Raw genomic sequence first — 20,638 nt, 5'->3', positions numbered from 1 at the left:
ACACGTACACAGCGGGGAGGGGCGGGGAGAGGAGGAGGGGCCGCGGGAAGAGGAGGGACGGGGCGGGGCAGAGAGACCAGTCGCGGTAAGGAGTAAGGGAGGGTCGGAGAGCGCGCATGCGCGCACGCTCTAAGGTACGTGGGGAGCGCGCCCTCATCTACCTGCTCGGAGAAAGGCGCGTTCTGGCAAGATCTCAGAGTAGCGGTCGGGGACCAGACCGGGCTGCCTGTACGTAGCACCCCACCCTGAACACACACACACACACACACACACACACACACACACACACAGTACGTAGCACCCCACCCTGAACACACACACACACACACACCACCCTGAACACACACACACGCAGACAGCTCATTTCCACACTAATCCTGTGCACTGAATCTCACACACATACCCTATGTACATGACTCTTTCCCCCTCACTCCTACCCTAATTCTGTGCACTGAATCACAGAACTTCAGGGTAAAAGAAAACCCTTCACAGTGAACTTCCTAAGTGTCATCCAGCTTCTGCTTAAAGATCTCCAATGAGTGGGAAATGGAAAGAGATCTGTCAATCTTGGGTCAGTAGACCTGGTTCAAAGTTGCTTGCTACCCTTGTGACCTTGGGCAAGTCACGATCTCTCTTGGCCTCAGTTTCCTCATATGTAAAATGAAGGGATTGGACAAGGTGGTCTCTGAAATGCCTTCTAACACCAGATCTAGGAGGCAGTGCATTCCATTCTGGAATAGCTTGTTAGGAAATTTCACACCCACCCACATGTCACCTGTGACAACCCCACTGCTTCTGCTTCTGCTTCTGCTCTGTGGGGCCAAAGAGAACAAGTCTAATCCTTTTACACGGTGTCCCTTCAAATACTTGGACAGCTATTATGTCATTCCTTAAGTTTTTTCTTCTCCAGGCTAAATACCCTTAATTCCTTCAACTGATCCTCATGAAACCTGCATGAAAGGCTTTTTTTTTTCCATCATAGTTGCTATTTCCTGAGAGTACTACACAAGTTACAAGTTAAGCTGTGGGTTCACAACTGAACTCAGTACTCTAGATATCATCTGATCATGCTTCTTGATGAGACCCAAGATAAAAATAGCTTGTATGCCTACCATATCACACAGTCACCTAACATTTATTAAGCACCTGCTATTTGCCACATAAGTGTTGGAGATAAAAAGAAAGACAAAAAACAATCCTGCTCTCAGGCTCATAGTATAATGAGAAGACAACCAACAAGCAATGGTGTGTAAATAAGATATATACAGAACAAATTGGGAGTAATCTCGGAGGGAAAGCACTATGATTAAGGACTGAGAAGGACTTTTTGCAAAAGGAAGCTAGGAAGTTAGCAAGTAGAGATGTGGAGGGAAATCATGTCAGACATAGAGGACTGCCAGTGAAAATGCTGAAATGGGGAGATGAGAGTGTCAATGTGCAAGAAATAGCAAGTAGGTTAATGTCTGTGGATTGTAGAATAAGTGAGGGGGAGTGAGATGTAAGAAGACTGGAAAGACAGGAAAGGATCAGGTTATGAAGGCCTTTGAAAGCCAAACAGTGGATTTTATAGAGATCCTGTGATAGGGATCCCATGAGGTTTATTGAATGAACTGTTAATATGCTGGATTTGCACCCCACTAAATCTCCCAGATCTTTTTCAGGCAAACTGCTGTGTAACCATGCCTCCCTTATCTTGCACCTGTGAAGATGATTTTTTTGAACCCAAGAGTAAGACTTTTGTATTTGTTCTTATTAAATTTTATCTTAAATTTCCACCCCAGTGTTCTAATGAGTGCCTGTCAGGATCCTTTAGGGTCTGATTTTGACTTCTACTTCATTAGTCATGTCTTTCGTAATCTGCAAAAATAACCATTTGTGAAGAGAACTTCCACAACACATGCTATCTATGCCTTTATCCAAGTCATTTTTAATTAAAAAAAAATTAATTGGCACAGGGCCAGATTGCTGGGGCACTCCACTTAAAACCTTCCAAGTTAACATTGACTGTGAGTCCCACAATGCAACCAGTTCAAAATCCCTCTATTTGTACTTTATCTAGCCCTACATCTCACTATCTTGTCCACAAGAATAGCATGAGAGGCTTAATCAAATAGTTTGCTAATCTCCAAGTAAACTCTATAGCACCTTCCTGTTCTACTAGCCTAGGAACCTTGTCAAAAAAGGAAGTAAGATTACTCTGTCCTGGCTTGTTCTGAATGAAATAATGCTGTTTCTTTGTGATCATAGCCTACATTACTAAATATTCACTAAGTATCTATTTAATAGTTTATTCTAGAACATTTTTAAGAATTAAAGTGAAACTCACTGATCTATAATTTGCAAACTTTATTCTCCTTTTCTTTCTTTTTCTTTTTTAAAGAATCAGAACATTTGCCCCTCTCCAACTCAGATGTCCCTCTCCTGCTCTCCATGATCTTTTTACATATCACTGACAGTTGCTCAGCAATAATATCTGCCACTTCTTTGACTTCCCTGGAGATAATCATCTGAGCCAGTTGACCTGAATTCATTGAGGGCAGCTAGGTGTTCTTTTTCTGTCTCTTTACTTACATTGGGTATTAACTCCCTATTAGCCATTTTGTTCTGTCTGTTCTAGTCAACAGGTCATTCTATTTGGCAGAGAAAACAGAAGCAAGATAGAATTGAGGAGCACTCTTCTTTCTCACTTGTCAGTTCTTTTGGTCCCATCAACCCTGAACAGCAGACCTATACCTTCTTCTAAGAATCATCCCCTCTTTTCTTCAATATAGCTTTAAGAAAAAAAATACTTTTTGTTCTCCTTAGCTTTCTTGATTAGCCTCAGTTCCTTCTGAGCCTTAGCATCCCTGACACTATTCTTACACCATTGTTCCATGATTTTGTATATATTTCTATTTCTCTGTCCATGCTTCCATCTTCTGTATGTATGTTTTTAAAATACAAATTGGTGGGGTTTCTGTATATCAATATTAGTGGATAGTGAGGTGGGGTGAGTCAGTGTGACTCTAATGTGACACTAATGTGACACCTGTCAGACAACTACCACCTTCCCTCCTTGTTGTAATTGTTTTCCTTTATGTCTTAATTTCATTTTTGAGAATTTCCCATCCATTTCTGGCTGACTTGACCTGTAAAAATTTCTCACATGGGATCCTACCTATCCTTCTTCTGAATCGTCTAGTTCATCTTGCTTGTTGCTTAAATTTTATGCATTTTTGTATAGACATTTGAAGTCATTGGTTTTACCACTGGCTCTTTTCTTATATTTTTGTCTCCTGTGAGGTTGGATATATCTCAATAGCTACACTGTAGTTACTTCCTCTAGCAGTTTTCTTTCTCTAGGCTCTCCTTTTTCAATTTGAAGTCCTGATTCTCTCCATACACCAGTGTTCTGCCTGTACATAGAGCCACCACATACATACTCATATCCTTCATATGTACACCAACCCATACCCATATTGAATCTATATGTGTGTGTGTGTATACTCCAGTAGCTCTACCCTCCCTCTCCAATTGCACTGCCTTCACACACAGCCCTATCGTGTACACTAACCACCCCTACCAGGTGACTCACAGACATACCAATGCCTCCCACATATATTCACCCCCATATATACCACTGTCCTCCATACATGCATACTCCTCATATACCCTGACCCAAACATATATATCAACTACCCACACGTGCTGACCCCTCCCACCTACCCGTGCCTACCCACAAAGATTGACCTACAATTACACTGACTCATCTCACAGGCTGTACACTGAACCCTCCCCACTCCCACTCACTTCCCCATATAACAATCATTCACATATACTGACCTCTACATATAGTATTCACTTACACTGCCCCCGTATGCCCACTGATCCCCTCTCACACAGCATCTACATCCTTCTACCTTCTAATCACCCCAAATAGAGACCTAGTACCCATTCTGAGCCCATATGCCAACCCTCCCTACATACAGACTGACCTCATGATTTCCCCCATAATACTGTCCATACATAGCTCAGCCCCTTCCCTACACCTGTACACCCCACACCTCCAAACACAGACCTTGACCTCTGAACACTAACAGCCTACTATGCACATGCCACTCTCACCTCCTTGCATAATATGAATGAACACACACACGCACACAATTACCTTTACCCCACTCATCACAGCCATTGCCCATCTCCACATAAGTACATTGACTTCAAAACCCATCTTCATTCTGAGCTCCCTGTGGCCTCCATACAGACACCAGCTCTCCTACAAAGTGTTGAAGTGACATTCACTTAAAGCCATAAATTAGCCATCAAGTAAAAAGAAATGCCACCCCAATCCCCTCTTTACTTTTTATTGCTTAAACCATCTTTGATACTATTAGAAAAAACATAATAAAAAGTGAGAGAATTATGACTATATCTATTTTCCTTGACATTGAGCTGAAATCTACCTCTACAACTTCCACCCATTGCTCCTAATCTGCCTTGTGAGACCAGGCAAAACATGTCTAATCCCTTTCCCCACGACGTCCCTTCAAATATTTGAATGTGGCCATCACGTCTTCTCTTCCCTTCTGCTCCCAATGCCCCACCCCCCACCTCCATCAAATCATTTCCAAGCTGAAAAACAAAAACAATTCCTTCCCACCATTCTTCTATGTAATCTTTTCCAGTTCCTTCAACATCCTGGCCAGCTTCCTCTGGACCACTTAAGCTTATTATTAGTGTCCTCGTGCAGTGGAAAGAGCACTGAATTTGGAGTCAGATGGCCTAGGTTTGTATCGGCTTTGCCCAGTAAATAGCTGTGTAACCTTGAGCAAGCCACCTCACCTCTTAAATACTTGGTTTCCTTCTTTGTGAAATGGGAATAATTATATTTATCCTACCTGCCACACAAGGTTGTTGTGAGGAAGGCACTTTATGAACTTCAGAGTACTATAGAAATGTGTATTATGAGAGAATCCTGTATCTTATGTTGGGGAGGAGGTAGCTTTAGGTAGCTTTTTTTCCTTATGCTCCCTTGACCTTCTTACCCTGAACCTCCAGTAACCTAGGTTAGCCTTAGTTCTTTAGGTCTTAGAATGGATTTGGCAATCCACAAAGGTGCTAGTTACCAACACTTACCTCCCTTGCCTCCTAGCACCCTTACCTTCATATATCCCAGGTCTTATAAGGCATCCTTGAACACAGACTACGTGCAGTCAATCAATATGCATTTACTAAACACCTTGTTGTTCAGCCTTGGCTGACTCTTCATGGTCCCATGCACCAAACTGTCCATGAAGTTTTCTTGGCAAAGATTCTGCAGTGGTTTGCCATTTCCTTCTCCAGTAGATTAAGGCAAACAGAGCTTAAGTGACTTGCCCTAGGTCACATGGCTAGTAAGTTTCTGAGGTTGGATTTGAACTGAGGTCTTCCTGACTCCAGGCCTAGCACTCTTGAGCCATCTAGCTACCCCCCTCCCAAAACCTACCGTGTATCAAACCTTGGCCTAGGCACTGGAAATTCAGAGGGAAAAATGAAATGAGCCTTCCCTTAAGGAGCTTACATTCTCTTGGGAGAGAAAAATGTATAAATATTGATACATTATAAAAGTAAAAAGATAATTTGGGGGGTGATGGGATACTAGCAACTGGGGGTATCAAGGAAAGCCCTGTCTAGAAGGTGTACTTGAACTAAACTATGAAGGAACTAGAAATTCTCCTAGGCAGAGATGAGACGAGTGCATTCCAGGCATGAGGGTTAGCCTATACAAAGTCACATAGAAGAGAGGTGAAATATTGTACGTAAGGAACCTCAAGAAAGCCGTTTTGGCTGGACCATAAAGTACATGAAGGGTAGTAATGTATAATAAACTACCTTTTTCCTTCTATTACACATTATTCCCCTTCATGCACCCTATGGTCCAACCAAACTGGCTTTCCTGCTGTTCCTCATACAAGACCCTCCATTTCCTGTTTTTGTTCCACTCTACTAGCTGTCTCTCATTCTTGATGTGCACGCCTTCGCACTTCTAGTTCTTAGAAACCCAATTTTCCTTCATACCTCAGCTCAAGCACTATCTTTTACATAAACCCTTTCCTGATCCCTCTGGCTGCTCACCTTTCCCCATCCCTCTTCCAGGTTTCCTTATCTCTCTCTTTATATGTCTCTATATAAACATGTCTTCCTTGATAGAATTCAAGCTCTTTGAGGGCAGGGACCATTTGTTTCACTTTTGTCTTTGCGTTTCCCATGTCCCGTACAGTGCCTGGCACATAGTAGGCACTTAGTAAATGTGGTTGATTGATTAATAACCTTAAAAAGTCAGTCCCCTTCAACAGTCAAGAGTAGGTTCAGGTTACCAGAAGCTTTTGTAGGAATTTCTTTTTTATGAGTCATAGAAGAAATGCCTAGTTGGAGGGATCAGGAAAAATAAACTATTTCTAAACCTCTTTCTCTCCAGACCCATTGGTTCTTGAAGAAAACTGGATGTATCAGACCCAACAAGACTTTCTGCTGCATATTTAAAAGTTTAACCTTTATGTAGCACCTTATACATAGTAGATGATTAATAAATATTTATTGGATTGAATTTGATTGTCTAAGTTGTTCATCTTTAGAGCAGAGGCAATAGTGTAGAGCAGACAAGGAAAATGAGGTGATACTCATGGCCATTTACATTTTTACCTTATTTTCATCCTTGTGCATAAGTATGACTATTTCACTCAAAAACTTGCAGTTATCCCCATTGCATCTAAAAATGGTTTCCAATTTTTTTAAGCATACAACCTATTTGTTAAAAAGAAAAAAAAATTGGGTACCTCTCAATATATGTCTGTTTTTTACTTAAAACTATATTTGCATTACTGTATTGCTATGTTGTATACCTTATAAAATATGAACAAAAACAGAAAAAAAGGTTGAGACGAAAATGAAATAAGTGATTTTTAAAATAACTTTAGTTTAATAATGGCAAAAAACACCTCACCATTTTGCCTGTATTAAAATTATCATAGATTAGTTAATAATATTTTATTGAGAGCAATGTGATTAATATGCTTCATAATTTTTAGGGAAAAACACCTATATGTATCCTGGGGCACAGGGTGGATTTGCAAATAATAATTATTCAATGTAGTTAGACAAGCAGGTTAATTTCTTTTTTTTTTAACTGAAAGTGTTACAAGACTTTTCAGGGTCCTTGCTAGGCACAGCACAGGATACAGACAGACGTGTACACTGCATTTTATTTATCTACTCAAGAGTGTGATATACTTCATCAATGGGTAATGGATATGAGTGTCTCACAATTCCACAGCCGACATATAGATGAGAAAGACTGACTCTCTCTCTCTTTCTCTCTCTCTCTCCCCCTCCCTCTCTCTTTCTTTCTCTCCCCCCATATATATAATATATAATGTATTATATATATATATTATATATGTATGTGTCTATATAGTATAGTGTATATATAAACGCTACATATGTACATATGTGTGTATGTGATTGTCTGTGTCTGGCTGCGTATGTGACCCAGAGAAGTTTGAGAAAGATCTGGTAGGGCACGGAGGCAAGCTTACAAAACAGCTTTGTGTAAGAGGTAGTCCAGTAGACAGGAAAAGGTGGCATTTTAGGAAAAGAAAAGAGGATGCTTAAACTTACAAAGGTCATTAGCATAGCTATTTACACCTGACCAGAGAAAACAATATCTTCTTTATCAGTCAGTTACTTAATTAACATTTGTTAAGCTCCACGTACTTGTCTAATTAGATAGGATAAAGGGAAGCTGGTGAGTTCCACTAAATATTCAAAGTCCAATAGGTCTTCTTTTGTTATCCCTAAGTGATTGGGAGGAGAAAGGTACGGAAAGAGATTGTCAGTACTTTCTGGATCACCTGGAAAAAGAAAGAAATATAATAACAGCAAATAAAGCACAAAATGGAGTCAGTTGTGCTCTCCCCAAAATCCACTTTCAACAAAATATACACAATACAATATCAGGTTATTGGCTGATTGAGTTAATAAATGAAATCACCCTTACGCTACTTGTCCACTAGGTGGTACAATAAATAAAGTATTGGACTTGGCAGTTAAGATCTTTCTTCAAATTCTGCGTCAGACATATACTAGCCTACTAACTCTAAGTTTCTTCATCTGTGAAATGGGGATAATTATAGCATCTACCTCATAGGGTTATTGTGAAGATTATATGAGATAATATATGTAAAAACTTTTTTTTGGCAAAACTATTAGCTTTTATTAAATAACTGACAAGATGCTATGCCCTGACACCTTTGTCAGTTAAGAATATATTTCTACCTATCATATCTAATCATAGGCTTTATACTAAGTGTAATGAAGTCTTTGATCAATTTAGATGTCTCTGAAAACTACGGGATAAACTGGAGTCACATTGAACAGGAAGGGGCCTCACTGCTACTAGGCAATCCTACTATACCTACTATACCTCCCGTATCAACTCATTATCCCCCTCTCCAAATGAATTGGATTTTCCAGTCATGTCATCACCTTCCTGATGTCATGGTCCTCTAGGAGAATGAAACATGAACCACAAACCACAATCCCACTCTCCACAGTGGCTCTTCCAACCCTTTTCATCTCTCCCCAAACCTCCCATGTCTCTCCCTCCCCCATTGTCTTTGCTGAGAACCTTGCCTCATATTTTACAGGAAAAAATTAAGGCCATTTTCAGTGAGCTCCCTCTTCTCCCCTCCTCTTTATCTCCTCAGGTGCCTTCTTCCACTATCTGCTCCTTCATCCTTGTCTCACACACTCCTTACCAAAACTAACCTCTCTACTTTTTCAAGTTATCCCATTCCATTCTGTCTCCTTTAACAGATTGACCCCTCTGTCATCCCCACTCTATCACTTGTTTTTAATCTCTCCCTATATCTAGTGGTTTCTTCCCTTCTGTCTGAAAACATGCCCATGTCTCCCCTATCCTGACAAAGAAAATCACTTGATCCTTCCATCACTGCTAACTATAGTTCTATAACTTTTCTGCTTTTTGTAGCTAAACTCCTTGAGAAAGCTGCTTTCACTTTTTCTCCTCCAATTTTCTTCTTTTGTTGTTGTTGAGTCATTTCAGTCCACTCTTGGTGACCTTATTTGGAGTTTTCTTACCAAAGATACTGGAGTGGTTTGCCATTTTCTTCTGCAGCTCATTTTACAGATGAGGAACTGAGGCAAACAGGGTTAAGTGACTTGCCCAAGGTCACACAGCTAGTAAGTGTCTGAGGCCGGCTTTGAACCCTAGTTCTTCAGTTAAGAAGCTGTCTTGTCTTAACCTCTTACAGTTTGGCTTCCAATCTTATCCCACTGAAACTGTTCTCTCCAGAGTTATCAATGACTTCTTAGTTGCCTAATCCAATGACCTTTTCTCTATCCTCATTCTCCTTTATCTCTGCAATTTTTGATGCTGTTTGATACTTTCTCCTCTCTAGATTTTAGGGACACCATGCTTTCCTGGTACCTTCCAAGCTGCTCATATTTACCTCAAGAACCTTAAGGGAGGTGTAACCACTTGAGACTTAGGGATCAGTGCTAGTGTAGGTTTGAAAAGGATCTCCAGAGCAGGTGTTTTGTAACAATCAAATAACACATTTTGAAGATCAATGAACATAACACCCTTTGTCTGGAGTCATATTTCTTTATAGTTAGATATTCACAAATCACATTGCAAAGAAAAATTAGCAAAAATGAAATATCTCTTTTTTCAACTTAGCAGCAAGAATCAACTCTTCTTTACATGGTTCGTCTTAGTGGATGGTAACATTGTGTTTTTGTAGAAGCAATATAAAGAATATTTATCTGGACTATAGAGAACAGAAAGGGGAAGGATACTGTGTAAGTTTGGAAAAGTAGGTTGAGTCCAGGTTATAAAAGTTTATAAATGGTGAACAAAGGAGTTTATATTTGAATCAACAGGTAGCCACTAGAGTTTATTGAATAGAAAAGAGACACATTTAGGAAAAGTTTAAGAAAAGCCTTTTGTGTCTATGTAGAGGATGAGTTAGAGAGGGGAAAGACTTGAGGCAAGGAGACCACTTAGGAGATTATTGAAGTAGTCCAGCTAGGGTGGTGGCTGTGTGAGTAGAAAGGAGACAGGTGAGAAAAATTTTGTGGAGGTAGAAATTATAGGATTTGGCAACAGATTGGTAATGTAGCAAGAGTGAGAATGAGGAGTCAAGACTTGTGAAAAGCCAAAATGGTTAGAAGGATGGGGGTACCCTTGACAGAAATAGGAAAGTCTGGAAGAACTATGAGTTTGAGTTTGGAGAAAAACTTTCTGGTTTTTTTTGGTTGTTGTTGTTGTTTGTTTTGCTTAAGACTAATTCCTCAGTTACTCTATCTTCCCTCTAATTCCCCCTTCCTACTTCTCCCCATTCCATCCTATTTCCCTGTTTAGTGAAATGTGTTTCTATGCCCAACAATATTTGGGTGTTTTGACCTTCTTTTGACCAGTTCAGATAAAAATGAGTTTCAAGTGTCAGCCACTCCTTTCCATTCCCTCCTCTCTGTTTAGATATCTCTTCGTATGGCCTTATTTCATGAGATACTCTTCCCTAACCTTCCTTTCCTTTCCTGCCAGTGTATTCCTCCTCCATTCCTCCTCCCCTCTCTTTCCATTCTTTTGTCAAGCTCATCAAAGCATAACAGAAGCATTCCCAGGCTTTGTCTAATTAGACTCCCTCTATGACCCCTGATGATGATAGGGTTCAGAGGTGAAACATGTATCATCACCACACATTTGTATGTAGGTAGTTCATCCTGGTTTAGTCCTTTATCATTGCTCATTCATGTTTATTTTTTTTGTGTGTTCTTCTTATGCCTGTGTTTGAACTTCAGAATTTCTTCACAGCTCTGGTATTTTCATCAGGAATGCTTGCAAGTCCTCTGTTTCATTAAAGAGCCATTTTTTTCTCCTGTAACACTATATTCATTTTTTTTTCTGGGAAACTTATTCTTGGCTATAAGCCCCTATTTTTTCCTTTCAGGTATATCATATTGCAAGTTCTCTGTTAAATCATGTGTAATACTGACTGTGGTTTCTTGGTATTTGCTTTTTCTCTGTCTGCTTGCAATATTTTTCCTTCTAGAAGTTCTGAATTTTGGTGATGATGTTCCGGGGGTTTTCATTTGGGCGTTTCTTTCAGGAGGTGATTTGAAGATTCTATTTCTATTTTGCCTTCTGGTTCTAAGAGATCTAGAAAGTTTTATTTTAAGATTTCTTGAAATATGATCTCTAGGCTTTTTGGAGGCATAGCATTCATACAGGTCAAAGATTCTTAATTTTTTTTTCTCTTTTATCTATTTTCCAGATGAGTTGTTTTTACTATGAGATAGCTTATATTTTCTTCTTTTTTTTAGCCTTTTTGATTTTGTTTTACTATTTCTTATTGCCTCATGAAGTAATTGGCTTAAATTTGGTCCATTCTAATTTTCTTTCTAAATTTCATTCTAATTGCCTGGGCAAGCTTTTGTACATCTTGTGAGAAGCTGTTAACTCTCTTTTCAATTCTTTCTTCCATAGCTCTCACTTATTTTCTTTTTCCTCAGGTGCTTTCATGTCATTTATAAAAACATTTTAAGCCCTTTTTCTAAAAGCCCTTTCTTTATCTCTTCTAGGAAATCTTGTTGAGTTTGTGCCCAAGCTATGTTTTTATCTGAGGCATTGCTTGTAGATGTTTTGGATTCATGTTCTTCTTTTGGGTCTAAGTCTTGAGCATCCCTGCTCATTATGATGGAGTTCTTTTTTGTTGTTGTTGTTTGTTTGCCTTTTCTTCTTTTCTTCCTGACTTAAGCCTTTATGTTAGGGCTGGGCTCTGCCACTCTCCTGGAGGGAAGATCTGGACTGTCCTGGTTGTTGCCTTCTTGGGACATTGATTATGTTATTCCAGGATTTCAGGGACAGATTGGGGACCTACAAATTTTCAGTGCTCCCAAAGTAGTCTGATCTAGGGAAAAGTCTGAATACTGACTAAGCCATCTTCCCTCTACCTTTCCCTTATCTGGGTTTATCATATTGTAAGTAGTCTCAGCACTTAGCACAGTGCCTGGCATATAGTAGGCCCTATTAACAAATGTCTATTGATCTGAATTGAATCCGTCCAGGCAGTACAATATTTTGGTGTCTCTTTGATTCTTTCCTCTCCCTTTCTCCCAAAAAGTCACCAAGGGCTTTCAACTCTTCCTGCTTTTACAATGCCTCTTGTACCCATCCCCTTCCTCTACTCTTCCATTTCCACCATCTTAGTTTAAGCTTTTACTGCCTGCAAGACTGCAGCACTATTCGTTAGCACAGAGAATCCTTCCTCAACCCATCCTACACGCTGCTCCCTGTTTCATCATGTTCGAAAACTTTCAAGACAAATTCATGGCCTAACAAAATGAAGTCCAAACTTAATCTTCAAAGCTCTTTGTATTCTGACTTCAACCTGGTGTTAGAAGGGGTACCCTAGTGAGACAGTGGAAGGGGAAAGTCTGCTACGACTAAAAGACCATGACATTGCATCGTAAAGGGAAAGCCTTCAGACGTACGTTACCAAGGCTTGGTGGCTTAAATATTTCCTACATATTGTTGTTGTTTGTCCTTTGTTTTTGAAGAGGACCATGGTGTCAGGAAGGGGATTCCGTAATATGCAAGTGAATTGGATTTAAGTGAGGGAGGGCTGTGCAGAGTCACTAGCATCACTTTCTCATCCAGAATTATCTGGGTCCAGTGGCCAGATATAGATCAGGATAACTGGAGATGACCCTGGATGCGATGGGAGACCTTGGCCTTTTTAACAGGTCTCAATTTAACTTAGGTAATACTTATTCAGTGATTAAAGCTAGGTAAGAAATGAGGCAGAGTGGCCTCTTTACCTAGTAAAAAAAAAAAAACCCAACCAATCTAGGAGAGGAAGACCCTCAGGGTTTCTGGCCAAAACAGAAATAATTGCCATTTACATTCACTCTGAGCCAATCTGGGCCCAAGCAGTGACCAACTGGGGCTTGGCCTGGGACCTATTTTTGGTCAGTCAATAAGAGCAGAGTGATTTGGGTTTAAGGTGTTAAAAATAGGTTTCAGCAATCAAAATTTACATTCCTTGGGGCAGAGCACCCCCAGGTAAGGATTGATACCCTATATGAACAGAGGGAAGAGAAAGAGAGAGAAAGAAGGAGATAGAGAGAGGGGGGGTGAAGGAAGGAAGGAAAAGAGAAAGAGAGAAAGAGCTGTGTTGCTCAGCTGGCCAGTTCCAATTGGGTCCGCAATCGGGCAGCTCCTATTTCTACTCACATAGGTTATTGTTTGTTTTTCATTCTTGAAGAAGACCATGACATCAGGGAGGTGATGCCATGACATGCAAATGAATTGGATTTAAGCAAGGGAGGGCTGTGCAAGATCACAAACCTTACTTTCTCCTCTGGAGCCATGTGAGTCCAGTGGTGAAATATAGATCAGGATGACTGGAGATGGCCCTGGATGCAGTGGGAGACTTCAGTTGCATATGAAGAGGCCAGCAAGACTGTGAACTGGCCTCCCAGTCATAGACTGCATTCAGACTTTTCTCCCTAGCCATCTATCTACATAAATGATTAGATGATATTAGATAATGAAAATAACTAAATTAAAACTAATCACCCTAAGGAAATATGGAATGGCTTATTGAGGAATGAGGAGATGTTTTTGAGTCAAGAAGATTGTCCCTTAAAAATACCATGCTTTTTTCCATCTACTGCCTGGAGATGAAGATCTCAAAGTTGAGGCTGAGGCTGAGGCTGAGGGAATCAAAAGGTAGAAGCTTCTGCCAATCCTAAAGAAGAGTGGTGCCTTACCTGAAAGATCATAGTAGCTGAAAAGAGCACAGTAACAATCCAGCTGAAGAGTGTATGGTACCATCCAGCCAAGCCTGTGGCTAAAGGTGGAAAAAGATTGCAGCTTTCCATTGAATGTCTATCCAGCAGGCTGCCCTGCCTAGGGTAAGTAAGGCCCAGGGGACTCTGACAAATATATGAGTTGTAAATATATTTATTAATCTTGGGCTTATTTTGGGCAAGTATTCTCACGAAAGAAGGAGAACAGGTTCTCTGAAGGCCCAACAGTCAATTCTGTTTCACAAGTGGCAACACTTCAGTGGATAAGCAGCAGTTGAAGGGAGGACTATCAAACAACAGTTATGGAAGCATAGAGGAACAGCAGCTACAGAGATGGGGTGGAGTAGCAGTCAGAAAATAGTCAATTGTGAGGAGCTAGAGTGATGAGATATATTCTAGGAGGACAGAACCCAAGGCAAGTTGCCCCTCCCCTACCAGTAGTGCTGGAATCTATGTTGGGAATGATTTCTCTTATTACTGTATACATAGTATAGCCTATAGTAATATATAGAAGATATGTATCTTCTATATATTACTACGTGTTATATGCTATACTATACACATACATAGAAATCCCTCCCAACATAGATTCTAGCACTGCTAGTTAATATATATTATTATATTACTGTTCTTCCAGAATTAAAATCTTTGCTTTTTGACATACAGTTCCTGGTCCAATAATCATAGAATTTCAGAGTTAGAATAGACCTCAGAGATCTAATCCAATTCATAGATGAAGTATGAATTCCCTCTATAACATAATCAATAAAGGGTCATCCCATTTGAAAATCTCTGATGATTCTGAAACCGCTGTGTTTTTTGGTTTGTTTTTGTTTTTTAGGCAGTCTTCTTTTTTGGATGGCTCCCATCATTAGATTTTTTGTTTTTGTTTTTATTTTTTTGTTTTGCTTTTGCTTCATCTCTTCCAGGAATTCTGGTTGGACTTATGCTGAGAGTGTGTTTTTCTTTGAAGCTTCGGTTGTAGATGTTCTGAAGTCATTCTCCTCTTCTGGGTTTGGCACCATAATAGCTCTTTATGGCAGGATTCTTTTTTTTTTTTGGTCCGTTCTTCTAGCATACTTTCTGACTTGAGACTTTATGTATGGCTGGACTCCATGTCCTTCTGGGGAGAATGACTAGGTCAAGCTTTTCCTAGTCTGACCTTGACTTAGAAATATGACTCATAGTAAAAAACTGTTTTTGTTTTTTAAATTTCTCAATCAGGACTTGGTCTGGTATGTTTTCTAGATCTTTGTGGATGAATTCTATTGGGGGAGCTTAGCTTTACTTCTTCCACCTTGGTTCTACTCTAGTATTTCCTGATATTCAGCCTAACCCTGCTTTTGCTCCTGCCATCTGTTGTTCCTAGATCAGCTCATTGGGGATAAGCAGAACAAATCTAATGCCTCTTCTATGTGACAGTTCTTCAAATACTTAATGCCAGAGATCATGTTTCCTGAGCTTACTCATTTTTTATATAGTGCTACACACTTCCAGCTCCTTTAACTGATTTGTGAATAACATGGTTCCCATTGCCCTCACCATCTTTGTCATCCTCCTTTGACACACACCCAACCCAAGCATGCTCAGCAACTTTCAACCTTGATGCATCTTCAGAAAAAACAATATGCCACACATATTATTTCTTCTGGGTTTTTTTTTGCACCATATTTCCATCTTTTGCCTTCTCATCCTTCAAGATCCAGTTCAAACTTCTTCCATGAACCCTTTTCTGATCCTCCAGCCAGAAATCATCTTTCCCTCCTTGTAGCCCCCATAACATTTAGTTTGTACCACTCTTAAGACATTTAGACATTTTTCCTTGTATTGCAGGCATTTGTGGACGTATTGCTGCCTCTACTAAAATGTTAAGAACTCTTATGGGAGAAACTGTCATTTATTTTTGTAATAATATTAATTATAACACCATAATTTTAATAATAGCAATAATTCACATATATATGGCATTATATAATTTACAAAGTACTTTCCTTATACCAGCCCTCTAATGTAAGTAATGAACATATTATTTTCAAATAGTCAAATTATAGATGAAGAAAGGGTGACCCAGAGATGATTTGACTAGTAAAATCCAACCACAGGCTTTTGATTCCAAGCCGTCTCTTATTTTCATTAGGCCATGCTGCCTCACTGTCCTCCTGCAGTATTGTATCTCTCTGGAGTATTGTGTTCAATCTTTAGCATAACACTTTGCAGATCATGGGTACAAAATAAACATTTTTTTGCATTAACAAATCCCAAGCGACCAGTATGTCTATTTTTCTGCTCCTTTGATTTGATTTTTGTAATGTTTTCATTTTTTATTGTAGCATTGTTTTCTAGGTTTTAATTTCTCTTTCTCACATCCTTTTTGTTTTTATTTTAATAAGTTTTTACTGATTGATACAGTAAAAAAGAGCCCTAAAACATGTGCACTGTGTAACATCTGAGGACTTCCGACTTCTATGAAGGGATGAGTTAGGGGTGTCCTCTCCTATCTTTTCATTCAAGTTATCCTTGATCTTTATAATTTTATTTTATTACATTCACTTTTGATTTATTTTGATGTGTAGTTATTTCTATTTACACTGTGGTTGTCATTGTGTATGTTGTTTCCTTCCTCTTCTTGCTTCAGTCAGCTTCAGTTCATGTAGATCTTTCCATGCTTCTCAATATTCATCACATACATAATTTCTTACAGCACATTAATATTCCATTACATTCATGTACCATAATTGGTTTAGCCATTTCCCAATCAATGGACCTCTATTTTATTTCCAGTTTTTTATTACTACAAAAAGTACTGCTGTAAATATTTTAGTGTGTATAGGAACTTCTTATCAATCCCTTCTTTGGAGTATAAGCTCAGTAATGGAGTCTTTGATTCAAAAAGTATGGACATTTTAGTGACTTTATTTGTGGTTTGGTTTTTGTTTTCTTTTGGGGGGGCAGGGCAATTGGGGTTAAGTGACTTGCCCAAGGTCACACAGCTAGTACATTTGTCACGTGTCTGAGGTCAGATTTGAACTCAGGTCCTCCTGACTCCAGGGCTGGCGCTCTACTCACTGCACCACCTAGCTGCCCCCTTTTTTTTTTAAAATCCAATCTTTTATTTATTTTTTTAGGGAGGGGGAAAGACAGGGCAATTGGGGTTAAGTAACTTGCCCAAGGTCACACAGCTAGTAAGCGTGTCAAGTGTCTGAGGCCAGATTTGAACTCAGGTCCTCCTGACTCCAGGGCCAGTCAGGCCTCTACTCACTGAGCCACCTAGCTGCCCCTAGTGACTTTATTTGTAGAATTCAAAATGACTTTCCAAATTGGTTGTACCATTTCACAGCTCCAACAACAATGTACTAATATACTTAGCATTCCACAACCCCTCCAACATTGAGTATTGCCATGTCTGGTCATCTTTGCTAATTTATGGGGTGTGAGGTGAAGCATCAGAGTTGTTTTAATTTTTCATTTCTCTTATTATTAGTGATTTGGAGCATTCTTTCATGTGATTGTGAATACTTTGCAATACTCTTGAGAATTGTTCATATTTTTTGACCACTTGTCTATTAGGGAATGACTATTAGTCATACACATATATACTATGCATATACAAATACATACATATATATACATATAGAATACATGTACTGTTTATACATCTTGTATATTAAACCCTTATCAAAGCAATTTGATTTAAAGATCCCCCCCTCCATTCTAACTCTTCCCTTCTAATTTTAGGGGCATTAATTTTGTCTGTGCAAAAGCTTTTCAGTTCCATGTAATCAAAGCTATCTATTTTTATTTTGTAATTGCCTTGATCTCTTGTTTGATTAAGAATGTATCTTCTATCCATAGCAATAAGAAGTATATGGTCAGTTTTTCTTCTAATTTTTTCATAGTAGATCTTTAATATTAAGGTTGCATATCCATTTAGAAAGTGTTGTGGAATATGTTGAAAGGTATTGGCCTAAGCCTCATTTCTGCCAGACTGCTTTCCAATTTTCCCAGTAGTCTTCATCAAATAAGGAGTTTTTTCCTACATAATTTGTTTTCCATTTTATCAAATACTGGGTTACTGAATTCCATTGTTTCTGACTCTCCCTCCTTTGGTCTGTTCCATTGCTATTTCTCTCTATTTTTTAAACCAATATCAGATGTTTTTGATGACAGCTGCTTTATAATATGGTTTGAGGCCTGAAAGTGTTAATCCCCTTTTGTCCCTGTTTCCTTTCATCATTACCCTTGATATTCTAAATTTTTGTTTTCCAGATGAATTTTGTTATTAATTTATCAAGTTTGATAAAGTATCTCCTTTGTAACTTGATTAGTGTAGCAGTAAAAATGGAAATTATCTTTGGAAGTATTGTCATTTTTATTTTATTGGTATGTACCTAGGTGGTACAGTGGATAGAGTGCCAAACCTGGAGACAAGAAGACCTGAATTGAAATCTGGCCTCAGACACTTACTAACTGTGTGATTCTGAGCAAGTCACTTAACCCTGTTTTCTTCAGTTTTCTCATCTGTAAAATGAGCTGGAGAAAAAAAATGGCAAACCACTCCAGTATCTTTGCCAAGAAAATTCCAAAAAAAGGTCATGAAGAGTTGGACATGACTGAAAATGACTAAACAACAACAACAAAATAGTCATGAGTGCTGAATATTCCTCTAGCTATTTAAGTTGTTCTTTAGTTCTTTAAGGAACAACCTGAAGTGGAGTTGGCATCATATGTCTTCTCTCTTGAAGTTGAAAGGCAGAAGCATCCAAAGCAATTACAGAGCCTGAGGAGATTCCTAAAAGAGCAAAGAAGGTCCAAAGACTTGAAAAGACTCGAGAGCTCAAAGAGAGTGGACCTCTCGTCTCTTTTAATCTCTCAGACTTCATCCAGTTCTTCATGTAGGCTGGAGGCACTGATCTTCACCAGTGAGGAGACAGTCCTATACCAATGAATCTTGGGACTTGGGTTACAATTTGATAATTTATGTTGATTGTTGTTGAACCATCTTTACATTCCTGGTATAAATTCCACTTAGTCATAATGAATCATTTCTTTGATAAACACTCTAATGTGTTTGACAGAAATTTGTTTAAAATTTTTGAGTCAATATCCATTAATTATATTAGTCTATATCTTCTGTGTTTTGGCTTTTTTTTGGTTTAGATATTAGGACCATATTTATCTCATAAAAGGATTCTGGGAGGGTACCTTCTTTCTCAATTTTTGAGAATAATTTGTGAAGTATTGGGACTAATTGTTCTTTAAAGGTTTGATAGAATTATCCTATGAACCAATTAAGACCAGGAGTTTGTTTTTCCTCCTCTGTAGCTATATCTATTTCCTTTTCTGAGAGTTGATTATTTAATATGTTTATTTGGCCTTCTAATTGTTTCAGTATTTTATAGTTTTTGAAGATATTCCTTTGTTTCTTTTGTGTTCTCAGTTTTGTCAGCACATAACTATGCGTAATATGTTCTGATTATTCCTTTTCTTTCTTCTGAGTTTTTTGTGATATCACATCATTCATTTGTTATTTTATTGTTTTGATTTTTCTTCCCTCTTTTAAAAATAAGATTAACTAAAGGTTTATCAATTTTGTTAGTCTTATCAAAGAATGAGCTTTAAGTTTTATTTATCATTTCTATGGGTTTCCCCACAATTTATCTATTTCTCCCTACTCATTAAGATGTCCTCTTTTTCATTTATTTTGGGTTTATTTACTTGTTGTCTTTCTAATTTTTAAAAATTCATAATCAGTTTGCTAGTCCTCTATTTTTAAATGTACACTTGTAGAAATATTATTTTTCCCCTGAGGACTTCTTTAGCTACACACTAGACATTTTGGAATGTTGTTTTGTTATTATAATTTTCTTTCACATAATTATTAATTATTTCTAAGAGTTGTTCTTTGACCCACTCATTGCACAGTATTTCATTGGTAAGTCTTTATTTGGGTCTTTGTCTTTTATTTGTGGTCCCTGAACCAATGACTCTTAAATATGGTTTGGTCTATAAAAGATATAAAACTATTTCTTCCCTTTTATATTTGTTTATAACGTCTCTGTACCTTAATACATGGTCACTTTTAGTAAAAATGTCAAATAGTACTGAGAAATATGTATATTCTTGAGCAGTCCCATTTGGAAGATGCCATATCTTTTTTTATACTTTTTAAATTTTATTTTTTAATTATAAACTTGATAGCATCATCAAATGTGAATAAAGAGGATTATATACGAAAGCATGACTTTCTATAGTTACCACTTATTTTTTAAAGTAAATATTAAATTTAACACAGTAGTACCAGCATTGTCCTGCTTATCTTTGTCTGCTTCTAAACTTCTTTTTCTCTTTTTTTATTCCATACTTTATTATTTAATATTTTTTAGTTTTCAGCATTGATTTCTACAAGATGTTGAGTTACAAATTTTCTCCCCATTTCTACCCTCCCCCCACTCCAAGATGGCATATGTTCTGATTGCCCTGTTCCCCAGTCAGCCCTCCCTTCTGTCACCCCACTCACCCTCCCCCCCATCCCTTTTCCCCTTACTTTCTTGTAGGGCAAGATAGATTTCTGTGCCCCATTGCCTGTATATCTTATTTCCCAGTTGCGTGCAAAACCAACTTTTTTTGAGTATCTTCTTTTAAAACTTTGGATTCCAAATTCTCTCTTCTCTTCCCTCCCCACACTCACTAAGAAGGCAAGCAACTCAACATAGGCCACACATGTATCATTATGCAAAACACTCCCATAAATAGTCATGTTGTGAAAGACTAGCTATACTTCCCT

The sequence above is a fragment of the Trichosurus vulpecula genome, chromosome 3 (genome assembly GCF_011100635.1).
Source record: "Trichosurus vulpecula isolate mTriVul1 chromosome 3, mTriVul1.pri, whole genome shotgun sequence".
In the NCBI taxonomy this organism is placed as follows: Eukaryota; Metazoa; Chordata; class Mammalia; order Diprotodontia; family Phalangeridae; genus Trichosurus; species Trichosurus vulpecula.
This window is presented reverse-complemented; position numbering follows the sequence as displayed.